Below are 26284 nucleotides of genomic sequence, written 5' to 3' on the forward strand. Positions count from 1 at the left end.
CCAAAATCCCCCCACACTAAATTTTTATTGTAATTATGCGTTAATTAAGATAAATATATACAGGATGAACCGTAGGTAATGTCATTAATTTCAGTGGATAATTCTTTGAAATATTTGAAAGAAAAAAGTTTACTGATTAACTTTACAACTTCTTTACTGTGTTAGCATTTTAGGAAAATACTTGGTAATTTTCTAAAAAAGTTAACACACTGAAGAATTTATAAAGTTAATGATTTTATAAGTGTTAAACAATGAAAAAAGTATAATACATTTTTACTCGTTTTTACTTCCTTTTGGAGATAAAAATTATATTATATTAAATATTTTGTAGCGACTTTTGAGAAAGCCATTGATTTAACTCAGTCAATTTAAGAGAGTAGTGTATTATGATAATAAATGCTTGAAATAATTTCAGTTTTGTCCCTTAAATGGGCAGAAATCTGATCCGAAAAAATATAGCATTGTAAAATTACTTTGCAGAACGAAATTTAACTTAGTCTACATTTGTTCGCATAAAATTTTTGCACATTTAAAAGGCAAAACTTGCATTCTTTCAATAATGTGTTATCATAATACACTACTCTCTTAAATTGACTGAGCATATTAGGAATTGATGGAATAGCTTTCCCAAAATACGCTTTGTAATATTTCTTATAAAGTAACTTTATACCCGAAAAGAAAGGAAACGCGAGCAAAATTCTATTAATCTCTTTTGTTTGAAATATCTCAAAGGAAAATCCCTGAAATTAATGGCATTACTTATGGTTCACCCTGAACATGTATAATCATACCTTATCCTTATTAATTTTTATGTTTTATCTTTTATGTTCAGAACAGAATGAAATGTTTTCTCAAAAGCTCTTAGGCTTACTACACTGCAAACAAAAATAGTTGATCTTTGCGGTCTCCGATTCGTCTTAAATGAATATTCTTAATAATTTTGACTCGGCTTTAAAATCTTAGGAAATGTAATAAATTCTTGACATCCTGAATCTCATTTATCGAACAATTGTCGCTCTTCCAGGTACCACCCTAAAATTTAATATCAATAAAATGTGCATATTTGTTGCTTCAATTTATACAAAATCGTAGTGCGTATGTAGGCCTATATGAACGGGCTATAATGGAAAGAAAGAATGCGAAACTTACACTTAGCTTATGTAGATTTCACAACAGGAATCGTCAAGGATTCGTAAACCACATTTTCAGAGCCATCTCCACTACGAATGAATTCCAGTATAATGTCGTCTCCTTTATGCACCATGTAACACAGGGTTGTCAGACACAGCCTAAACGGAGCGGAGCGCTCCACTATAACTCGTTATGTGCTCCGGTGCTTCCACAGATATAAGCAAGTTCACGCTCCGACTGGACGTCTCTAGCACCACAACCGGTTTCGGAGCTTACAACTCTGACACTATACTGATGTAACACGTCATTGCGCATCACTATACACTGTGTATATACGAGATTTGGGGCATAAGTCATAGCAACTATTTTTTTGTGGGAATTCGAGCGTGGGTGTAAAATGTGAAATAAGTTACACAGATGAAAGGACAAGGAATGGACGAAATTTACGGACATTTAACAACACTCCAACATTTTGCTCCTCATATTTATTATGGTCGTTGCCATAATATTGCAGGATTCCTGTGCCAGAATCATTACAGCACACCTACCCGTTATATAGACCATCAAAGTAGCAATCCAACTCGTGACTGTCCGGTATGGAAAGGCATTATTTCCGATAACATCTACCAACTCTCTGTGGAATTCTCTGGCATACGTCCCACGGAGAACGGCTATTTTGATATACAAGGGTTGTTCAACACGAGTTACATCCATCCTGCACGGCGCTACACTGACAACTGATATCTCGAATAACATGGTATCGTGTATAGTTCCTGGGGTAGCTCAGTCGGTAGGGCGTTCGTGCGCGCGCGTTCAAAACCTGTTTTACAGGGAGCTACTAGCTGAAAGCCAGATGTGTATAACTGATATCTCATTGTCATTACTCTATACTCTCTGTTCTATACAGACAAGCACAGAGCCATCTTGTATTGTAGTCACACACTATGACTACACGGCTTCCCTTCGACATATTACGACATTTTGTTATACCATTCCTTACGTTTGAAGAAATATATATGGCCTAGCCTATACATATATACAGGATTATTCACGAGGATTTACCGTCACTTACGGAGCTTATTTCCGAAGACATTCTGAGCAAAAAATGTCATGTAAATATGTGTCCTTATCTACATAATTTCAGAGTTACACTAATTTGAAGTTGTTTGTAAAATATCATTATTCTTAAGTTTTAAAGGAATAATATTACCGATATAGAATGGATTAGGTAGTATTTAATTAGGTAGTATTCTGAAACTAAAAGTGTGATGTGAATTCCATGGTTGCTTCATACAGATTTTTTTTTAGATTTTTAACTAAAAAGTTACATTTTTCTTACGAATTCATCACAACAATTATTACAAATCACGCCACTCATGTAAATTATTTAAGACTGTACATTAGGCTGCATAATTAAACTGTGAAGAACCAAATTCCTAAAATCGTATGATTTCTAACAATTTTTCTGATAAGTGCTAAGAATGATGTAATTTTTAGTTAAAAATTTAAAAACAAAATGTGTCCAAAGCAATTAACACATTTTTAGCTTCAGAAGATTAGCCAATTTAATTAATAATACTTCTGAATACTTCATACTCTATTTGTAACCTAACCTCTTACATAATACTACACACCTAATCTATTTTACTCTACAATATGGAATTTCTCGTTAGAGATTTTTCCTTCTCTACACCTCCACAAATGCTATTGCTTTGCTTTTGACTTACGTCTTTTGACTTTGCTTTGCACATACTGTAATCTATTTCATTTGCTATACTGCCGTCCCTGCTACGTCGAGTCGGGAGTCACCTCGTGGACTAATCAGGAAACATGGCAACAACATGACAAATGACCAACTCATTCGAACCAGTCATCATTAGGCCTATTTTTAGATTTTGATTCTGAACTGCGTTTTCTTTTCGTACCAAACTGTTTTTTTATGATGAAGTGTTGTTAGCTCTTTTCCCAACCCCCAAGCTGGAGGACCGCCCTTATCGGCTGTTCACGAATGCTTATTCAATACATTCGCAGCTATCTTCCATATCTGGAGCCGTCTCCTCTATCCGCAACCCGAGGACGCGCCAGTTATATTACCGGTTGTTCTGTATGGTTGTGAAACTTGGACTCTCACTTCGAGAAAGGGACAGAGATTAAGGGTGTTCGAGAATAAAGTTCTTAGGAAAGTATTTGGGGCTAAGAGGGATGAAGTTACATGAGTATGCAGAACTGCACGCATTGTATTCTTCACCTGACATAATTAGGAACATTAAGACCAGACGTTTGAGATGAGCAGGACATGTAGCACTTATGAGTGAATCTAGAAATGCATACTGTACTCCAACCACGAGAAAGTCTCCAGGGAATGAGACACAGCGGGGTGATGCTGTGAATGAATGTTTATGTCATAAGATGTCATAAGGTCACAACGTGGGTACTCGTATCTCTATTGGCTATCTCTCAAAGCACAAACGTTAACACTGATATACACATTTTATACCACCCTAGTTACAAAATTAGATCACGGTTAATTTCCTAGTCTTTTAATCCTTCCATACAGGAAATAACATTTGTAGGAGAGCGCATGATTTTTAAACTGATGTTATAACGGTAATATTATCTATCTACTTCGCTCCAATAGATGACGCAATAGTAAGCACATTCCTTTCGCGGTTTATCTCCTGGTTGCAGAACAGTATAGAGTGCTAGTTGGGAGGCCGGAAGGAAAAAGACCTTCGGGGAGGCCGAGACGTAGATGGGAGGATAATAGTCAAATGGCTTTGAGGGAGGTGGGATATGATGATAGAGACTGGGTTAATCTTGCACAGGATAAGGACCGATGGCAAGCTTATGTGAGGGCGGCAATGAATCTCCGCGTTCCTTAAAAGCCAATTGTAAGTAAGTAAGTAACTGTGTTTTGTGCAATAAGCATTGCATTAATATAGTGAACATCCCATATATAGTGCAATAAGAAGTTAAATATATTGTCAAAATGAGAAAATTGTGAAAAATTCGTTTATAGTGGCGCGATCATACTGAATCTTCAATGTGGGGAATGACTAAAATCACCAGTTTATCGCTGTAGGCCTATGCCTATGCAAATCGCAGAAGCCAGGAAAAGAATTAGTGCCTCCAAAAAGAATAGCTTTTCTAAAGAATTTAATATTAGGCCTAATAATAATAATAATAATAATTATTATTATTATTATTATTATTATTATTATTATTAATGTAATATGTAGCTAATCGGCGATATATGCAATACAGGGGAAAGGAACTAGTCGCCCTACCCCATTAGCCTGTCTTAGTTGCCTCATAAATGGTACTTTGTTAGTGTAATTTGTGAGGTTTAGTCCTGTCTTCGGACAGTTGACTGAACAACAATAATCTATAATAGTAATAAGTTAAATCTGTAGCCGAAATTTTTCTGGTAATTTTCGATTTTCCAAAAATAATTGGTGTTAACATGTATAATTAACCATCCTGAAATCGAAAACTGTTTTGAAAATTTTGTCTGTCTGTCTGTCTGTCTGTCTATCTGTCTGTCTGAATGTTTGTTACCTTTTCACGCGATAATGGCTGAACCGATTTATGTGAAAATTGGAATATAAATCAAGTTCGTTGTAACTTAGATTTTAGGCTATATGGCATTCAAAATACTTTATTTAAAAGTGGGGTTAAGTTATAAGGGGGCCTGAATTAAATAAATCGAAATATCTCGTTTATTATTGATTTTCATGAAAAATATTACATAACAAAAGTTTCTTTAAAAATAATTTCCGATACGTTTTACTCTATGCAAAATTTTGATAGGACTGATATTTAATGAGATAAATGAGTTTTAAAATTAGAATAACAACGCCATCTAAGGCGCTGTACTGAAATAAAAATAAATGACTTCGTCTATAAGGGGCCTTGGGCAACAGTAATCGAAAGCTATTAAACATAGCCTAAGAGAATGTTTCTGTGTTTGTATGAAGTAATATAGGAAGCTAATTAATTGTTTAATTATTATTTCACCATTGGAAAGTGTAGTTTCTCTAGATGAACATAATTCTACAATGTTATTACAGTAACTTCTGAAACATATAGCAAGTAATATAAAGTATACACATTAAAACTAAATGATATGTCAGTCTTCATTAAACTATGGTTGCATGTAATAACAATTAAGAAACATGTTAAAGGAATTGTCATTGCACCAAATGATTGCTCTCTGAACCAAAATTACCGCATATTAATTATTTAAATACAATTTAAATTAAGTAATATATTAAATGATTTATCCTTCTATCAAACATGAATGTTCCCTGGAACAAACGTCCTACTTTAATTATGTAATTACTTTATATTTATTTCTAACGGGTGCAGCGGAGCGCACGGGTACTGCTAGTAATAATAATAATAATAATAATAATAATAATAATAATAATAATAATAATAATAATAATAAGAACCAATGTAATAACAAAATTCCAGAAGTTGAAATTTTGTGTGAAACGTGGCAATGCGACACTACGATTACGCTACCTGACGTCATTTTGTAATATGACACACGATGCGAAGTATTATCACAGATCCTTAACACTACCAAAAAGTAAAAATTCATAGCTGCAAGCACAAAATTTTGTCTGTGACTTTATGTTGAGAAACATAAGTTACTTGGGTAATTAGTATGATTAGACCTGAAGTACAGTAATATCGAACTTAACTTACATTATTTTTCTCTTCCATGTTGTGGGATGCAGATTGATAAGCTTACATCACGAATTGTCCAAAAACACTAAATATTAAATGCATGTAGGCCTACTACATAACCGTGAAATTAATAAAATTAAATTCATTTTAATTAGGCCTAATTTCTGTTAAATGTGTATCACCTTGCATGAGAAATGTAATTTTGGTCTCTGAATTGTTAAGAAAATATGTGAAAACATAGCAAGTTTTATGCTTCATTGCACAACAAAATATTCTTACGAACAAAACAAATGAAGACAATACCTACGTTAATACTTTTGTATTGAAATTAAATTTAGATAACAGTTTCGCTTGCAACAACATGAATAACCACAAATGTATGTTTACAATTAAAAATGATGACGCTCGCACAACATGATGCCACTATTATTTCCAATAATTGGCAATGGAATTTCAACTATTCGTGATATAAATATGTTTAAAATAGGCCTACTCTTAAAGAACCAGAAAAGTTAACAATAAATTCCACAAATACTCATTACAAAAACTCTAGAATTAAACTGCTAGAAAACAAGAACCAATTGCTAGAAATTCTACCCACCTTAAAATGGCTGACCACACAGTTACAACCAGGCTTGCCATCACTTTCGTTACGCGTTTGGTCTTTCGGTTGCAAGTTTAAATCTTACGCCTACACTTTCACACTGCACTGCCCGCTTTGCGATAACCAACAACCATTTGCATTTGAATGTGTTAATAACGGAAAACGAGAATGTTCGTAATCGCAATATCAGTAATATAGTCGAAACAAAGAAATAAATAATATATCTAAAAACCAGTTCCTACATCACTTCTTCAAACTTATTAACTGCAAGAAAGCGAACACTCGCGTAACACATCTTTCCTTGATAAGAACTGGAAACGAAATGAATCACTCATATGGCGGCAAGTGACCAACCAAATGACGGTTGGTATTAGTGTTTACCATAACCATTCTTTTTAATGGTTTGACTTATTAGAAAATAAAAGCAAATATTGAACGTATGAAAGTTGAACTAATTATTTTATTGCTCGTTTCTTTAAAAGCGTGTGATTTATATTTTTGTATAATTTAAATCTTCGTACCTACTGCAGTTACCTATTACCTTTTCCAGACAACTTCCACACCCAAACTCTTACGTGATTAGTCAGAAGATATAGGTCTATAGGTCTATACCTACCTTATATAACATAAGGCTACATTTTAATTTTATATAGGCCTACGTGTCCTACGTGTATATTAATAGGGCCTATAATAAAATATGCATAAATAGTTTAATTAAAATTAATTTATATTATTTTATATTATGGAAATTATACGTTATGATTATTAAAGTTACAAATTTGGTCATTCAGTTATTTCATTTGACTTTTTCTGCAGACAGCGTAATTTTTAATAATTTGAAATTTGTTTAACTTAAGAACAAAAATCCAATATAATTTCCAGACAAAAGTAAAGAACGTCAGTAAAATGTGTGTAAATTCCACATGATATTATAGGCTAATTAGAATTTAACAATTACATGCAGTTTTATTAATTTTATATTAGGCTATATGTGAAGTGATTCAGTTTAGACCTGAAACTTAGCAAGAATATTTAATAAAATATATAGCCTATTTCTTTATTTAATATAGTAGACCTAAGTATACAATTTCGTTGCGTAGATAAAAATAGGCCTACTACTGAATTGGAAATTTCGTGCAGGTTATTGACTAAAAATGAAATGTGTAACTGTCATTAGAATGACGTTATGTGGACCCTAATACTGTATCTCAGAAATTCCTAATCGAAGTGTAAATTATGAAATATTTACGTAGTCAAAGTTATAACATATATTTTAACACAACTTAGGTCTACCTTACAAAATTGGGCCCACATCCTGTTAAGTTGCATAACAGCAAAAGTCAGGCGATTTCATGATTCTAATCTGTTTCGATTCAATATCAAGCAGTGTATAAAGAATTTAATTTAAAGGGATTGCAGTATTTCCCTTCCGAAAATACGAATAGCTTAGGCCCTATACAGGCTTAAAAATAATGGACCTCTCCCAATAATAAGAATTTATTTCAAAGATTGTAGGTTAATATAAGTAATTAGTCCTATATACGTTGTCTATTATTGTGTCTTGTTATTCCATTCTGATATTAATTATCTAATAAAATTGTGTACCATTAGCAAAATTTGGTATATCCGTTATGTGCTTACTCTATGCATATGGCAATAGGCTAATAATAATAATAATAACAATAATAATAATAATAATAATAATAATAATAATAACTCTTAATCAATAATGCTATGATACATGAAATTAAATTTTTCGATATTAATTACCACTTGTGAAATAAGAGGAAATAGCTCAAAGTAACACATTCAAATTTTGTTAAATAATTTTAAGCTTCTTGAACACGTCACACTACAAGAAATTAAAAATTAAACACCAACTAACCCTTTGTGTTCATAAACTTATAATTCAGTCTAAAAGGTGGTGTTCTAGTCCTACAAAGATCAAGCTAGGCCTATTTTTAAACTCGATTATTACTGTTAAGTTAACTATTTTATTTATTTTTTAACTTTCAAATTAGTAATTAAATAACCTACCGAGAAATAAATATGGCATATCCAACAGGAGTGCATGCATATAGCAATACTTTCGATAGGCCTAGCAGTAGAATAATAATAATAATAATAATAATAATAATAATAATAATCACAATAATAATGAAACATAAAATTTGAATAACAAATTAAAGTTCCCTTCTTTCATACCAACATTATTAACCTGAATTCACGGAGTGATCCGGAGAGAAGAAGCTCAAAATCAGTTACTGAGGGTGCAGTGGTACCAAAATTATAAGCCTATTTGCTTAGTTCTTAAGTTTTAATGAAGGTTGTAGCTTCAAAATACCAAATAGAATTTAACTCCTTCCTATTTCACTAAAGTATTTTTCTCCTACACGTAAAGTTCGCCCTATTGTTTTTTACATTAGGTATTAACATAAGCTCTACGAAGTGTTTGTTTTGATTTAGTTACTTTTAAATTTTGAGAGTGTAGTAATGGATTTGTCTGCCGCTAGGAAAACAAAACTATTCATCTGGTTTGAATAAATGTTTCGAATATAATCAATAATATTATTGATTGCAATGAAATACAATAAAATTGGAGTAATGAAAATTAAAATTATGTTACCTCCAATACACTCCCTCACAGACAAGAGAAGTTTTACCTGGCAGAACTGCTTCCGAAGCTGCTGCTTCCAGCCACTGCAGCTTACTAACTCTTGCAAGAACTCCAGCAGAAAGAAGCGAGCATGTGGGAGGAGTTCTACACGAGTGACGCCATGTTCAACGAGCGGGCACAGGGAGACTTCGGCTTGAGCCAATAGGCTTTCTGTGAACGGGTCAAGGCTTTCATGAACCACGCCCCGATTGCAGGTGCAAAAGATGTGGCGAACTCTGTGAGCGATGCCACGTACTGAGGTGCAACTTGGGGAAATTGTGTGCGGATGAGAGATAGAAAGTTTGGCGAAGTTTGAACATGCATTCAGTGATGGTTGCGATTCCTAAAAAGAACTATAACTCTTGCACATTGTGGGCTTTTCCGTATACTAATTATTAATAACTTAGAGATTCATTAAGTGTCGAATTGAGAAAGCACCCTACTCTTGGAACTCAGATGTATCTATATAATTGACGTAATTTTAAGATTTATATAAAAATGTTGAAATTTAAAATATCGCTAGAATTTAATCAGCCCCTATTTTGAGTAAGATCAATCTAATAAAAGTGTTTCTTTCATACAGTATCTGCCTACTTAAAAAATGTGTAGGCCTATTAACACAAACCGTAGGATTACTTGTGGTTTATTTAGTCTCACTTTAACTTTGAAACTGGTCAATGACTTTGTCTACTGTTAAGGATATAGACTATAGGCTACTGTTGTTCATGCACCTGTGCGAAAAATATTATTCATTCATAGTGTTCTACCCAAGAGCACAGGTCCTTCATAGCAAACCTAACATTCTATAAGCTTTCCTATTTTCCGCCTTCCTCTTAGTCCAAACATCTTAATGTTGTCTATCATCTGATATCTTCATCTGCCCCGAACTTTTCCTCCGTTTACAATTCCTCCCGGTGCATCCTTCAGTAGGCAGTTTCTTCACAGTCAGTGACCCAGGCAATTTCTTTTTCTCTTGCTGATCACTTTCAGCTTTATTCTTCATTCACTGGCTCTTTTTACTGTAACACAGCTTCATTTCTTATCCTATCTGTCTTTTACACACATTCCATTGTTCACCATATTCATATTTCAAATGCTTCTAGCCGTTTCTCTTTACTTGATCGTAGTCTAATGTCCATGTTTCTTCCCCATACAATACCACACTCCACACAGAGTACTTCACCAATTTCTTCCTTAGTTTGTTTTCCAGAGGTCCGCAGAAGATGATCATTTCTCTATTAAAAGAACCTTTCCCATTGCTATGCTCCTTTTAACTTCCTAGCAGCAGCTCATGTAGGCTAGACTAAGTTACAACCATCAATTATAATTAGTAAACCGATTCAATAATCTATATTTCGATGTCAACAAAGCATTCAGTGAATTTCCGCATAAAATTTTGTTTCGTGAGTTTAAAACTATAGGCAAGACTTTCTGCAAGTTCTTGTGTTAAAATAATTGAAATTAAGCTCCGTTTATTTCAAGCCGATATTAACAGTCTACTGACTGAAGTGATGCGCGAGAGAGAACCTCAAATTAAGCTACTGGGGACTTCAGAAGTATTTAAATTACAATAGCTTAATTTTGAACTATTTTAAAGAGTTTGTTTTCAGAATACTAAACAAAAATTGCAGAGTCCCTTTATTGCAGAATTAATGTGGAATTCAGTAAAAAATTATAATTTGTTTCCCGTTATGTAGGCCTACTGTCCTACAAAAAATTGCTTCTATCTAGCTAGCCTAAGTGTCAGCTGCATACTCTCCCTAATAAAATATATAGGCCTATTATATATTCTTGTTATTGTTGAAGAGCGAGTAAGTCTCATACCTAAACACAGTTCTCTCGAATGTTCTTAATTTTTTAGTTCTTTTTACTGGTTTATTTTACGATGCTGTATCAACATTCAAGTTATTTAGTGTCTGAATGAAACGAAGGTGATAATGGCGGTGAAATTATTTCGGGGTCCAACATCGATCGTTATCCAGCATTTTGCTCCTATTGGGTTGAGAGAAAATCCCGGTAAAACCTCAGCCAGGTAACTTGCTCCAATCGGGATTCAAACCCGGGCCATCTGAGAGCATGATCTTTCCCTCTCAACTTACAACCAATACAATTTACGTACGCCTAACAGAGCCAGTAGGCCTATATAGTTTATAGCTTATGTCAATGACTAATGTTGTAGGCCCATAACTTATTATATTTTATACTCGACCATGCCGAAATGTAGTAATTATACACCTGGTAGCAGAACTTTAATGCATGTCATTAAAGTACACCTACTCTTTAAAGGTCAGGTCTTTCAGCCAATGACGACTCAGGTTACAACAGTTCAGCCAATGACAGGTCAGCTTTCTACCGTTATAAAACCACAAGTATCGATTATTCTCGGATATGCAATCGAAAGAGAATTAGCGAAAAGTCACGGAGGCTGGAAATCCAATACTGTCGCAGACGGTTATGTTCTGTTACTATAATAATTAGCGTTAATTGTAAATAATATTCAAATAAATTCAATTTGTCATCTCATTTTCCAATGTCTAATTTAATTTCAATGTTAACTCTGTAGGTTCTTATGGCCTAGCAAGGTCAATGTGAACATCTGTTCCTCGGAAAAAATCAATACTTTCGCGTCTGCGTACATCTCACAACATACGGGACATTGGCCAAGGTCAGATACAAAGAAAATTAATAATATCAAGTTAGAAATATGGTCGAGCATAAAGTCATATGAAATTGGCCTATAATGGTAATTAAGAAGCTCGCATGAAAATTATGAAACGAGCGCAAGCGAGTTTCATAAATATCCATACTCGCTTCTTAATTACCTTCATTATAGGCTCGTTGCATAATGTACTATTATCAGAGATCCTATAAAATTCTTTTAAGCTTATTAATTTATTGTAGATATAGCCTATATCGCAGTATTGCTATTTTTAGTTGGTTACTTAACGACGCTGTATCAACTACTAGATTAATTAGCGTCGATGTGGTTGGTGATAGGTGGTAGGCCTATTTGGCGAGATGAGGCAAGGATTCACCATCGATTATCAGAAATTTGCCTTACGGTTGGGGAAAACCTTGGAAAAAGCCCAACCTGGTAATCAGCCCAAGTGGGAATCGAAACCACTTCCGAACGCAAATTCGGATTTGCAGCCAAGCGCCTCTACTCCGGTGGCCAGTAAGCTACTGTTATAGGCCTAGTCCTACAGTTATATTGAATGACACTTTATTTTATTTTAATTGTCACAACCATGTGAACTCATCTTCAAATGATTTAGGCCTATGCTACACAACATCCGAAAGTATTAATTCAGCATTTGGACGTAAGTGATCGTGTCAATGAGTTTACTACGTTACTAAATTTTATTCTCTTTTGACTTGTCACTGTTAATATCAATGATGCGCTTGAAAGTGGTTGTGCAAGTCGAAAGGTAGCTAAAGAACGAGAAGAACGTAGGGTCCACACCTGTGGAGTAACGGTTAGCACGTCTAGCCGCGAAACCAGGTGGCCCGGGTTCGATTCCCGGTCGGGGCAAGTTACCTGGTTGAGGTTTTTTCCGGGGTTTTCCCTCAACCCAATATGAGCAAATGCTGGGTAACTTTCGGTGCTGGACCCCGGACTCATTTCACCGGCATTATCACCTTCATCTCATTCAGACGCTAAATAACCTAGATGTTGATAAAGCGTCGTAAAATAACCCACTAAAAAAAAGAACGTGGGTTACTATTAAGGAAATTACGGAGCATATTAATAATTTACTAATTTCAGTTCCACTATCAACAAAAAGCAAGACACCGGTATTTAAAATGATAACATAAAAATAAATTACATTTCTGCCCCCCCTCCTCATAGCTATTCGAGTTGGAAATTGCTATGAGAATTTCTGACTACTTTTGTAACCAATGTATCTGAGGAAGCGTTCATTTTCCAAGTTAAAATTAATAAAATTATGAATTCTGTTAATAAAGCTTAACTTATGACATAACAACGCTTAACTAATTTAAGAAGTGTGGCTATCATGGTGATAAAGGCGTGTAAGCTATTAGCGAATGATGGTGTAGTGGTTTTCTTTCAGTAAGTTATTTGGGCCTAGGCCAGTGTTCCGCAACCGGTGTGCCTGCACAAGATGGAAGGTACTTATGACGGGAACATTTACCTATTATTGTAAGAAATTAATAAAATTAAATTGAAATTAAAATGGTGAGGTGACAAAACATGCTCCATCCCCGGGTGTGTTGTGTGTGGTGAAAAACTCAGTAGACTAATGCTGCTATGGTTCGCAGTAAATTGAAACGACATTTGTTAACAAAACAGTGACATATGTTAAGTTAAATGTCAAGAAAAGATGTGAATTATTTTCTTCGGTTATTGGAACAAAATAAAAAAAGAACTAGTGACGCGCATGACGACGACGGTACATGTTTCTCAAAAAGTACAGGAAGCTATCTATAAGGTAGCCAAACTTATTTTAAAGGCCAAACAAACACACAATAGCTGAAACTTTAATGCCTGTCTGTAAAGAAAATGTGAGAATAATCCTGAATTCAGGAGCTCCTCTCTCTCTTGACATAATCAGCCGCCGAGTTAGTGACATGTCCAGTGACATCGAAGATATTATGAATGAGAAAATAAAGAGAAGTCAGAAGTTTTCACTTCAGATCGACAAGTCCACTGATATTAGCGGTCACGCACAACTTCTTTCATAGGCCTACATTCGGTACATTCATGGGGATGTAATTGCATTTATTTTTTGCAAAGAACTGCACAAGCGAGCAATTGGTGAAGAAATATTTCGTGCAACTAATGAATCTTTGGTCCATAATGAATTAACATAGGAGTATTACGTTAGTGTTTGTACAGACGGAGCCGCTTGTATAACAGGCCGAGTGAAAAGATTCGTGGCTAAAGTAGGTATAGTAAATCCTAACATACGGAGCGAGCATTGTCACACTCAAAGCGAAGCCAAGTCTTTGCCATCTCCTCTGAAATTTGTGATGAGCGAAGTAGTAAAAACCGTGAACTTAATCAAATCGCGGCCTCTAATATGTGGATTTTTTCCGTTTTGTGTCAGAAAATGGGTCAGACCACACTACACTTCTGTCACATATAGAGGTGTGATGGTTATCGCAAGGTAAAGTGTTAGCACGAATGTTTGAACTCAAAGAGAAGGTAGTTGCATTTTTTTACAATTAAGGGCATTAGTAGGCTACGCGGATATATTTGCAGATGATGGATGGGTATCTAAGTTGACATAGCCTATATTTCCGATATTTTCGTACATTTGAATGAGCTTAGCAGAAAAATTCAAGGTAGGAACAAAAATATTCTGACTATTATGGATAGGATTTAAGAATTTATGAATAAGTTGAATTTGTGGATACAGATTATTGAAAATGGGTCATTTGAGATGTTTCCAACTGTATGGCCCCTTGCTGACGGTAATAAAGTGTTGATGGACTTATTAAAGAACATTTAGTAGGCCTAATCTTGTAGCAGAAGTTCAAGAATTATTTTGGAGAGAGTGTTCATTTTTCGACTGGGTTAGTGATCAATTCATAATGAATTTAAAACATCTTTCGAATAATATACTCGTACAAGAGGAACTGGCAGATTTAAAAAAAAAAACAGAACATTGAAATTAAAACTTCTCGAAATGTTTTTGGAAATATTTTGTTGTCATTGAGGAGTGAATACCCAGCTGGCAGTTAATATGTTATTGTCATTTTCAATTACATATATGTGTGGACTGGGCTTCTCAAAGTTAACTGAAATTGAAGCATCCAAGAGGGAGAAACTCAAATCCATCGATGAAGGAATGAGGCTCGCACCGTCAACGATTCCGCCACGTATCAGCCATCTGTGTGCAGCTAAGCAGACTCAAGTATCACATTGAAGGTATGAGTAGAGTTATTTAATTTAATACATATTAGTAATACTGTACTTAGAAATGTGTATTTTCAACAGTGAATTAAAGTTCATAAATTGTTAATAAATGCAAGAGTCAATTTCTGCTTCATAATAATGATAACAACAACAACAACAACAATAATAATAATAATAATAATAATACTTAGGCCTACTTACAACTGGCTTTTAAGGAACACGCAGGAATAATAATAATAATAATAATAATAATAATAATAATAATAATAATAATAATAACAATAAATTTGATTACATTACGTAATTATATTAAAAGAGTCACATCATTATGTTGTTGAGGGGATTAATATTTTGGTGTGCCGTGTTGAATCTAGGCCCGTCTAGACTGTGCCATGAGTAGAAAAAGGTTGCGAAACTCTGGTCTAGGCTGTGTTACTTCATGCTCTCCGAACCGCAGTTCAGGCATGATAGTTGCGTTTTCAAGACTAACAACTTAAGTACTTAACAAATAGGCTAAATAACTCAGATATAATGCGTTATCAAAATTTGTCTGTAGGCTAGGTCTGTAATCTGATCTAGGCTAGGCCTACTTATCATAGTTGCTTATTTCATTAGCATTTTAAAACGAAGAAAGTGTCTAATATCAACAGGTGCTACCTTTCCTTCGTAGCCAAATAAACTGTATAATTGAAGAATATTAAAAATAAAAGATGTTACGGGACCGGGTATCGAACCCGAGACCTTTGCCTAAGCATGCCAACGCTCTACCACTGAGCTATTCCAAGAACGAAACAATATCATATCTCGCATAATATACGCCCCTGTTCGTTAATATGAAACTATAATTTAAAGTCACACAGTAGGCCTATAGGCATAGTCTGTACTCTATGTTGGGTCTTTGACGTTTGTCAACCCACTTGAGTTAGGCCCATCATTAACAATTATAATAATCACTTGAGGTGTGCCTACGTGGACATAAAGGAAGGATTGGCCCGTGGTCTTGTATCGTTTCTAGAATGCTCAGTGGTAGAACGTTGTCGCGCTTAGCCAAAAGTCCCGAGTTCGATACCGGTCCCGGAAAAATTTTCCTTTTAAAATTATTCAAATCAGCTTTACAGGAAGCTAAACCTGGAAGCCAGATTCGCAAACTGCAGAATTGCCTATTTCCAATAAATTAAGGAATTACTCATCCTGGATGTAAGAAATGTCATACCTAACCTTGCGTTAAAATCTCCCAAGCAACAAGTAACAGAATTTCGTGAACATTATCTACATAGGCCCTATATGAAATGGAAGATTGCATAAAACTAAATAGTAAGGGGTAAGTGTGTAAAATATGCTACGTAAAATATAATTGAGATTCAGAATAGCCTAAGCGTATGTAAATCTTAGAATATGGCGTCATTTAAAAATAAGTAGCCTGACATTTACTGTCACAGCCCGTATACCTAATTATCTAAATAACTAATCATCTTTTTTCGAACACTCGTATCATATTTTATGGTTTAAATCCAACAGCTTTTGTATAAAACTTTTTTTTTTGTAAAATTAAAGTTTAAGAAGTTAAGCTTAGGCCTGTGTGTAATATTCCATACCAATGAACACTGTGTGTGCGTTATGCGTGCGTGCGTGTGATTTTGGTCGTAGATCCAAGTCGGGACAAGTTACCTGCTTAATGTTTTTCCGGGGTTTTCCCTCAACCCAATACGAGCAAATGCTGGGTAACTTTCGGTGCTGGACCCTGGACTCATTTCACCGGCATTATCACCTTCATTTCATTCAGACGCTGAACAACCTCAGATGTTGATACAGCGTCGTAAAAATAACCCAATAAAATTTGGTCGTAGATAATTTAATGTTCCTCTTATTAATGTAACTTAAATAGACTTATAAGTGAATCGTAAACTATATAATCTTTGCGAGTTTTGTGATCAAAATTAAAATAATATAGAGCGAGGCCCCTATATTTATACAATTGTCCAATCTTATAAGTTAGATTTTAAATTTAGAAAAGACGTATTAGGAGGTAGGCCTAATCGATAGGTTTTAAGTAATTAGATTTTGATTTTACTTATTTTAATTTAGAAGGTCTAAAGAAATTTTTGAAATTCTACCTAACGCAAAAACGCCATATTTGCTGAAGGACTGCGAAAGAATTAAATAAACTGCAGCTACGTAAAAGTAGGCCTATTGTAAAATATTCACGGGTGAAATACGACGAAGGAAGACTAATTTGTAAATTGTTTTACGATAAGTGGTGGCATTCTTAAAGCATTTGCGCAACTAACACCTAAAACAGTTGGGGAAGGTAGATAGACCCGATAACTCTACTGAATTGCTGTAGCTCTTATAAATCGTAATTAGTTCGTTTGTTGCGGTGAGAATTCCGAGCAGGATGCTTAATGTCTGGTTTATTGTTCGCAAAATGCCTTCTTCGTTCAGATTAACATCTCATACTTCTAATTTTAAATGACACAAAATCGAATACTATTTTCTTTATTGCTTTCACATTCCAACTTCTCTCGAGTATAATTCTGAAAACCAGTTTTAACTGTTAGTCCAATATCCGAAGGAGCGCGAGATATTGCATCATAGCAAGCGTCTGGAAACTTGGCATCATTGCATTTTATTGCTTCCCTCGCCTTTTTAATTTTTTTTTCCCAAAGCACGTAGGATTGCACACGCTACGCAAATGAAATATGTATCCTTTACCAATAGGAGTCCAGCTATGTGTCCGGCAATATGGCGGCGTTTAAAAATGCTTGCCCCGTAGTTTACAAGAAGGCAAGTGTTACTCCGCCCACCACCACCAGGTGTAGCGTTCCTTTTCTGTCTTGTACGCCATTATGGAAGTGTTGTGAAGGTATTGTTTTGCGCATAGGCTGCGTGGGCAACATAAACCGTGACGACATGTGTGACTCGCTGCCCGTCTCGGGCCAAGGTCCTTTGAAGGAGTTAACAGTGATCTGAGCGCTGAAAATTTATGCATAAAAAAGTAGGTCTACAATAGTGCAGAATATATTTATGGCAGTCATTACTGCATCAGAGTAAATAATAAAATATATTTTCAACCTCTTATTTCCTCTATCTGTGTCCCCAGATGCTAGGAAAGGAAATGACCCTCTCCAGATTGATGCTGTTTCGTTTTAATCGCGATAAATCGGTTTAGACTTCCTTATACCGAGTTCTAGAAGTCTACAAACAGAGCTTTAAGAAAACATTCAATATTTTGAGAGCACAACAAGAAAGCGAAGTCAAATAAAAATGGGTCCTTAATTAATAACTTACCTTCCGAAATGAAGTATGAGTATCTACTTGTACTTCAGTATCATAGAAGATGTTCAATGTGATTTTCATTCATTGTAACGACAACGTATGGTGACTAAGTGGCCAGACTTCAGCCTGTCAGGCAAGCGGTCCGCGTTCAAGTCCCAGTCAGGACTGAAATTTTTCATTGAATATTCCACAGTGACTCTTGTGGCGGACAAGGTCGCAGTTTGAGGGTCTTCTTGGGGTTCTCCCGTTTCCCCATATTAGGCATCTACATCATTCTGTCAACATGTAGTCAGCCGGTGTGCGTTTGGGAATGCGCCTAGTTTGAGGGTTAGTGCAATGGATCGTGAAAGATCGCAGTGCTGGGTTGTAGTTCCCCCTTCAGAAATTTCATTGCATTCAACTTCAACATAACCTTCTACTCTACGTCTTAGGAAATCACACCTTCTTACCCTTTTGTTCACTGCATTTCCATTATTGTACTGTAGCCTATAGTCAACAAGAAACACGAGCTCATCTTAGAAAATGTGCTGTTCTTACAATAAAAACTTCAAAGTCCTTGTTTCATACAAAATTTAAATTTAGGGTCAATGTTTCTCAGAATTTTTTTTCTTTTGATGAATACGTCATTGCAGAGGACTTTACTGTTTATAATACTGGATTAGAGTATCCATCATAGTTACCACTATCGCTATTATCTCTAGCCTATTGGCGATTTCCGAAAATGTTAGTACACTATATAGGCCACTGTTCGTTCAGTCTGGACAACTGCTGAATTACCTTTGAGCAGCGTTTCTCAAAGTATGTTCCGGGGTTCCGTGAGTCCTATATGATTTTAAATTTTATTTCATACTTTTTTACTTGGTTTTTTACGACATTTGATCAAATACTAGGTTATTTTGCATCGATGGGATTAGTAATAGCGAAATGGTATTTGGTGAGATGAGGCAGGGGATTCGACATAGATTACCTGACATTCGCCTTACGGTTGGGGAAAACCTCGGAAAAAATACAACCAGGTAACCAGCCCAAACGGGAATCGAATCCGCGCCTGAGCGCAACTCTGGATCAATAGGCAAGCGCCTTAGCCGACTGGGCTGCTCCGGTGGCTATTTCATACTTAGTGGATACTATAAAAATATATAAATATTACGAAAATATGAATCAATAATAACATGAAACGACTAATAATAATAATAATATAATAATAATAGCCTAATAATAATATTCCAAGAATATGCGTAATAATAATAATATTCCAAGAATAAGCGTAATAATAATATTCCAATAATATGTGTAATAAACGGAAAATAATACTTATCACTTTCTTCACTGGATTCTCTGCGTGAATTATGTGTTCACTAAAACAAAATACTGAAAAGACAAAATGCAGAAGTACAATAGAAATGACACTACAACTTTACGCCATAAAACCAGATTGCAGGCTTAAAAAGCAAATACATTCTTCCCACTGAACAGAATTATTGAGATACTAGCTTTAATTTGTCTGTTAATTATTAAATACTAATAAAATATTACAAGGATTCCACAGTTACACTTCAGATTAAAAGGGGTTTCGCGGAGGAAAACGTTTTGAGAAACACTGCCATAGAGGAAAGAGTTTACGGATGTGTACACATGACAACCGTAATCGCGATTTGGTCGATAATATCGAGTAGAGACTGTAGTCTACCACTGGTATTAGTGTTTAGTTACAGGAATTAATGATAACATAATTTGTTTTATGAGGGGACAGCCTATACATCCGCTTGTCCATGGCTAATCTTGCTCCATAGCTGACGAAAGGAATCCTAAAAAGTCCGATGTGTTGAACGTAGGGTAGTAGGCACATGCGGTACCCAGGACCTCCCACTCTCTCCAACTGCGTCTCGCCCCACAAAGAAACAGCTCAGGAAGTGAGACACGGGCAGTACAGCTAAGGTATACCTACTGTCCAAATTTCACGAGAGGATCCCTGCGAGGTAAGTATGGTCCTTGCGGAGTAAGAGGAGAGATTAAGCCATTAACTCAGAGTTCTTGAAAGAGCAGGTGGATGGGAGTGGTATCATTGGTCGACTGGGACATGGTGGAGGAATATTCTTCCACCATGGACTGGGACAAACAAGGCTCAGTCAATGGCCGGCCGGTTTCGTGTCGGGGATAGGATATAAGAGTGGGGGAAAAACGTGCATTACTTTCTCGGATCTTCTCGTGAAATGCAAACTTGTAGAAATGATCCATCAGGTTCATAACGTGACAATATCCCAACCATTACATTTGCCATTACATTTTAGTAGAATCGTCTAAACTACAACTCTCAGAAGCCCTTAATATAGTGGATAAAGTATGACAAACCGCTATCCAAAATAACAATTCACTAATTTCAGAAAAAGTGAAATGTAAGTTGGGAAATGTTATTTCTAAAATTCTGCCTATTCACAACTTCGTATTATAAATTATGTACTATCAAGTCACGACAAGACGTCTGAAGTTGGTGTACTAAAAAGTAGTGACTTCCCGTTCTTCAAATATGCACCTATTACATCGTGTGATGTTGAACGTACATTTTCCCAATATAAAAACTGTTTAAGTGACCATCGGAGGAGGTTCACTTTGCAGTCGCTCAAAATGTACATAACTCTTCACTGCAATGCACTTATTCAAGGATGATGCGAGTATGTTACATTTAAGAGTTAATATATTTCAGTATAAAATAATTGTGTATTTACATGTTTAGACATTTCCTACTTCAATGATTATTGAATGCATTATATTTTTTGAATGCAGGATATAGGTTTCATTGTAAACGCAGTAGGCCTATACTGCTCAGTGTTTACATGAGAGGCATACTCCATCCGTTGCACGGCCCCTTCTCCTACAGTCTATACCGCGTGCGCAGTAAACCTTACTATTCTCGTGGCAATTCCACGAAGTCTACTTATCACACTTATAACAATAACTTCTTTATATAATCAATAGTAGTAATATATATACTGTTTAATTACACATGAAAATGTATTAATTTGTTATTTGTATGGTTTATATTGTATTATCGTACAGAAGAGGTAATATGTATAATAACTCCTTTCCTCCTGTCCACTGTTTCTGTCGTCTCTACTTAACAGCATAGCCGCGCGCGTCTTCCGTTTTATAATAGGCTTGGAAAGCAAGTGCTCTGTTTACATGTTCCGGCCTTTTCTGAGCATGAGAGTACATTAATTCATTTGCCCCCTCAGTCACAAGAAATCAATAACTCCCATTAAACGTCACCAGCAATATTAAAAATATACAATTAAAAATTTAGAACAAGTAAACAATATCGGACCCGTCCGTTTTCACATAAGTAAGTCTTATGCGAGTTATGCTTAACTTCGCTCCGCTCACATCAGCCTAGTAAAATGAATTAGGTTAAGTTGATTCAAGAACATAAAAATTCTACATCATTGCGAATATATAAGCGATGTAAAACAAAAGTGTACATAAGTGGACTGAAATGCTTAGTATCTCATAGCGTTTATCATCCCAGTGTGCTAAAATAAATAGTAATTTCCAACAGATTAGTGATGACGAGAGAGCGCATTCCGGGTTTGTAAACAGCAAGGTTAACTGCAACATCGACAGCACATTAGGCAGTGCAGTGTACTGTACTCATACAGTCAAAACCACAACTAAACTTGACGATACAGTCGTTTCAGCTATTTATTTCTAGTGTTTCTGAATGCGATTTGAAATAATATTAAACCTCCTATTGCCCACATTTCACATCAAGTTAGGCCTACTACGTTTATTTACAATATGTACAGTCCTGTGTGTTACAGTAGTATTCCGCAACATTTTTCTACTCACGGCACACCCTAGACGGGCCTAGATTTAACACGGCACACCAAAATGTTAATCCCTCAGAAACTTATGATGGGCGACTGTCTTAATATTACTTAATGGAATCAAGTTAATAATAATAATAATAATAATAATAATAATAATATTGTTATTATTATAAAATATAAATCGAGTCTTGCATATTTTATTAACAATTCATGAACGTTAATTCACTGTAGAAAATACACATTTCTATTACTAATATTAAAGTTAATTCTACTCATACCATCAATGTGATACTTGGGCCTGCTTAGCTGTGGTTGATCTGTGGTGGAATCGTTGGCAGTGCAAGCCTCATTTCTTCATCGACGGATCTTAGTCTCTCCCTCTTTGATATTTTAATTTCAGTTAACGTCGAGAAGCCCATTTCACACATATATGTGGGTTAAAATGGCAATAACGTATTAACTGCCATCTCGGAGTTAGCCGGGTATTCACTCCTTATGGATATTTCCAGGGCAATTCTAGAAGTTTTAATTTCAATGTTCCGTCTGCTTTTAAATCTGCTAGATCCTCTTGTACGAGTAGGCCTATAGGATTATTCAGAAGATGTTTTGAATCCACAATGAATGGATCACGAACCCAATCGAAATATGGAGCACACTCTCCAAAATAATTCTTGAATTTCTGTTGCAAGATTACTAAATGTTCTTTAATTAAGTCCAACACTTCATTATCGTCAGCAATAGTCCATAAAGTTTGGAACATCTCAAACGACCCATTTTCATTAATATATCCACAAATCCTTAAATCTTATCCATACTAGTCAGAATATTTTCGTTTCTACCTTGCATTTTTCTCTTAAGCTCATTGAAATGTACGAAGATATCGGAGAGGTATGCCAACTTAGATACCCATTCATCAACAGCAATTAAATCCGCGTACTCATCCCCTCAATATTAAAATAATGCAAGTACCTCATCTTTAAGTAAAAAAATTCGCGCTATCTAGCTTCTTGTACTTCTTGTGAATTACGTACCGACGTCGTCATGAGCGTCACTTGTTTTTTAGTTTGATCCAACAGCCGATGAAAATAATTCACATCTTTGCTTGACAGAAAGGAATGTTTCGTTAACAAATGTCGTTTCAATTTACTGGGAACCATAGCAGCATTAGGCTACTGTGTTTTTCACCAAACACAACACACAACACACTCGGATATTGGGCATTTTTGTCACCACACCAAGGAAACCCTTAAGATAAATAATTACTGTATGTTATTGCAAGTGCTTAGTCCCCTTTTTCTGCAATTCATGTAGCTACTGAAGTCATTTAAGTGACGAAGGTAGTAAAATTATTTCCCATAAGTTATACAGTTTCTCGGTAACAACTGTTCTGTACCATGGACAGCTAGAAGGTGAATGATCTCCACCACGCCAGGTATATCTCTTAGGAAGGCCGTCGGGGGTATGAAAATGACGACCCATCCTGAGTTTACTAGGCAAGATGATACTGTGGTGATTTGCCATTGCTTTTCGCATAATGAGAATGAAAAATATTACAGAACATCCAGCCCCATGGATGGAAAAAAATTTCCTCCATTACCATGCCGGGAATCGAACAACACGCTCCGCACATAACCATCGCAATGTCGGATATTCTGTACCATAATATTTGCATTTTAACATCTGTGGTGTAAAATAATTAACACCATTATTCTGAAACGTCAAATTGACATTCTATTTTTATTTGCAAATTCCTTTCAAAATAAAATTTAATACTGTGCATCACTAGATCTCGCTGAAGAGTTAAGAGCATTGAAGTCACAATATCATCAATTACTTCAGTTTCCACTTTTTTATTTTAAATAATAAAATAAAAATCCTATTGAGTCGCAGTACATTTGTTTCTGGTTCATTGTTTCAATCGTATATATTAACTATGACATGCTTACTGATACAAAATTATCGTTTTAATTTTAGGATAATTAATTGTGTTACTTCATCTTGAGTGTAGTTAGGGGAGTTAGGCCTAAAATGACATACTTGGGTAAAATGACATACTATGTGTTTTGTGAAAACACTGTAAGCTGAGTTTGCATTTACAGCTCTATAGTGCACAGCAACTGGAAACAGTGGTTACATCCAAGTTTTAGCAAGCAAAGGCTCTTTTTGGTGAAGCAGGTGCAACTAAAGGAAAAAAATGCAAGACGATGTAATATTGTTGAGGTATGTTATGTATTTTTTGTCCTTTTAAGCTTCAGATATTGGCGAAATAATGTTCATGACTGAAAACATGAATATTTCCCTCTATAAAAAGCATTACAATATCCAAATTCATAAAGAGGTTAGGTCGTACTAACACTACTTCTTAACTTATTCTTCTCCATTCTGGGTAAAAAGACATGCCACCTACTTGGCTAAAATGGCATACTATGTCATTTTACCCAAGTGCATGTTTCTGACTGGAAATGAGAAGCCATATATTATGGGCGATAGCGATTTGCAAAATTGGTATCAAATTTGTTTACAATGGCTGATTAGTGATTACTTCTGTGAAATTATGTAATATATAGTGGCATCTCCCTCATTGCTAGACTGAATTTTTCGTAAAGCTAACTGATTTTAAAATAGGTGAGATGGGGATTTCTTTAAAAAATATAAAGCCATAAAGTTTCTAAAGTAAATATATTTTCAATATGTATATGCACTGAATTTTGTTACTCTGATTTATCCTCTTATAAATGAGCTAGGCTTGGAAAGTCCGAAGTTTACTTGCACCTACTTCATCAAAAAGCGCTTTTGTGGAAAACATTGTAAGATGAGTTTGGATTTACAACTCTATAGTGCACAGAAGTTGGCAAAAGTGATTACACGTCATGTTAGCCTTCCCTCGTCACTGCACCCACCGATTCCAGCCATTTGATGTCTCTTTCTTCGGGCCTTTGAAAACATATGATCAGGCCGTTACAAAGTGGCTGAGGAATCATAACACAGTTTCAAATTGCGGACTTATTTTCTGAAGTCTATGGAAAAGCTGCAACCATCACCAATGCATTGGGTGGACTTTGTTCAACAAGAATTTGTCCACTCAATTCGGACATATTTCCTGATCACTTATTTAGTCCTGCAGCGACCACAGACAGACCTCTAACGAATGCAGTCCCTACAGACGGGCCAAAGGGTGCAACACAGAAGAGCAGTTCAACAACAAGGAATGCAAAAGAACATATGATAGAGCCATCACCAACAACTGCTCCAGCAGCGGAAACGTCACAAACAAGGCCTTCACCTCATGTGACACAGCAAGAGATCTCCCCGATTCCCTCTGGCACTAGATGTTGTTAAATGTTATGTTTTATTTAACGACGCCCGCACCTGCAGAGGTTATATCAGCGTCGCTGAATGTGCTGGAATCTTGTCCCGCAGGAATGCTTTTACATGCCAGTAAATCTACTGACATGAGCCTGTCGCATTTAAGCACAGTTAAATGCCATCGACCTGGCCCGGGATCGAACCCGCAACCTTGGGCATAGAAGGCCAGCGCTATACCAACTCGCCGACCAGGTCGACTCTCTGGCACTAGATCTGTGGCGAGAAGAAAGAGAACACATGAAGTGTCCCAAATCGAGCATCTCTTTTATTAACCAATTAAAATTAAAGGAAGCTGAAAGAAGAGCTGTAGAAGAAAGGTGTTCAGCAAACAGAGGAAAAACACAGTTTCAATTTGATCTAAGCAATGGGGACCAAGATGAAGAGAGTGACTTCGATGGTGATGTTGATAACGATGCACCTTGTCTCTACTGCAATGAATTTTACAGCCAATATAAACCAGGAGAAACATGGCTACAGTGCAAGAAATGTTTCTCATGGGCACACAATGAATTTATTTTATTGGTTTATTTTACGACGCTGTATCAACATCTAGGTTATTTAGCGTCTGAATGATATGAAGGTGATAATGCCGGTGAAATGAGTCCGGGGTCCAGCACCGAAAGTTACCCAGCATTTGCTCGTTTTGGGTTGAGGGAAAACCCCGGAAAAAACCTCAACCAGGTAACTTGTCCCGACCGGGATTCGAACCCGGGACACCTGGTTTCGCAGCCAGACGCGCTGACCGTTACTCCACAGGTGTGCACACAATGAATGTGCAGGTGTATCTAAGAGAACAATTTTTTTAACTATGTAAAAATTAACTTAAGTGTGTCATTTTACCCTAGTAACTT

General features: G+C 35.7%; 1 protein-coding gene across 1 annotated transcript in view; it reads right to left on the reverse strand.

Moving 5' to 3' along the window:
* The window catches only part of LOC138694204 (gelsolin-related protein of 125 kDa-like), a 35710-nt gene extending 26519 nt beyond the window's left edge, over nucleotides 1-9191 (reverse strand). The window contains exon 1 of the mRNA XM_069817764.1: nucleotides 9094-9191. The gene's annotated coding sequence lies outside the window, so the exon portion shown is untranslated. The remainder of the gene's footprint in view (nucleotides 1-9093) is intronic.
* Between the last annotated feature and the right edge of the window lie 17093 nt (nucleotides 9192-26284).

Source organism: Periplaneta americana, unplaced genomic scaffold (assembly GCF_040183065.1).
Source record: "Periplaneta americana isolate PAMFEO1 unplaced genomic scaffold, P.americana_PAMFEO1_priV1 scaffold_84, whole genome shotgun sequence".
Taxonomy (NCBI): Eukaryota; Metazoa; Arthropoda; class Insecta; order Blattodea; family Blattidae; genus Periplaneta; species Periplaneta americana.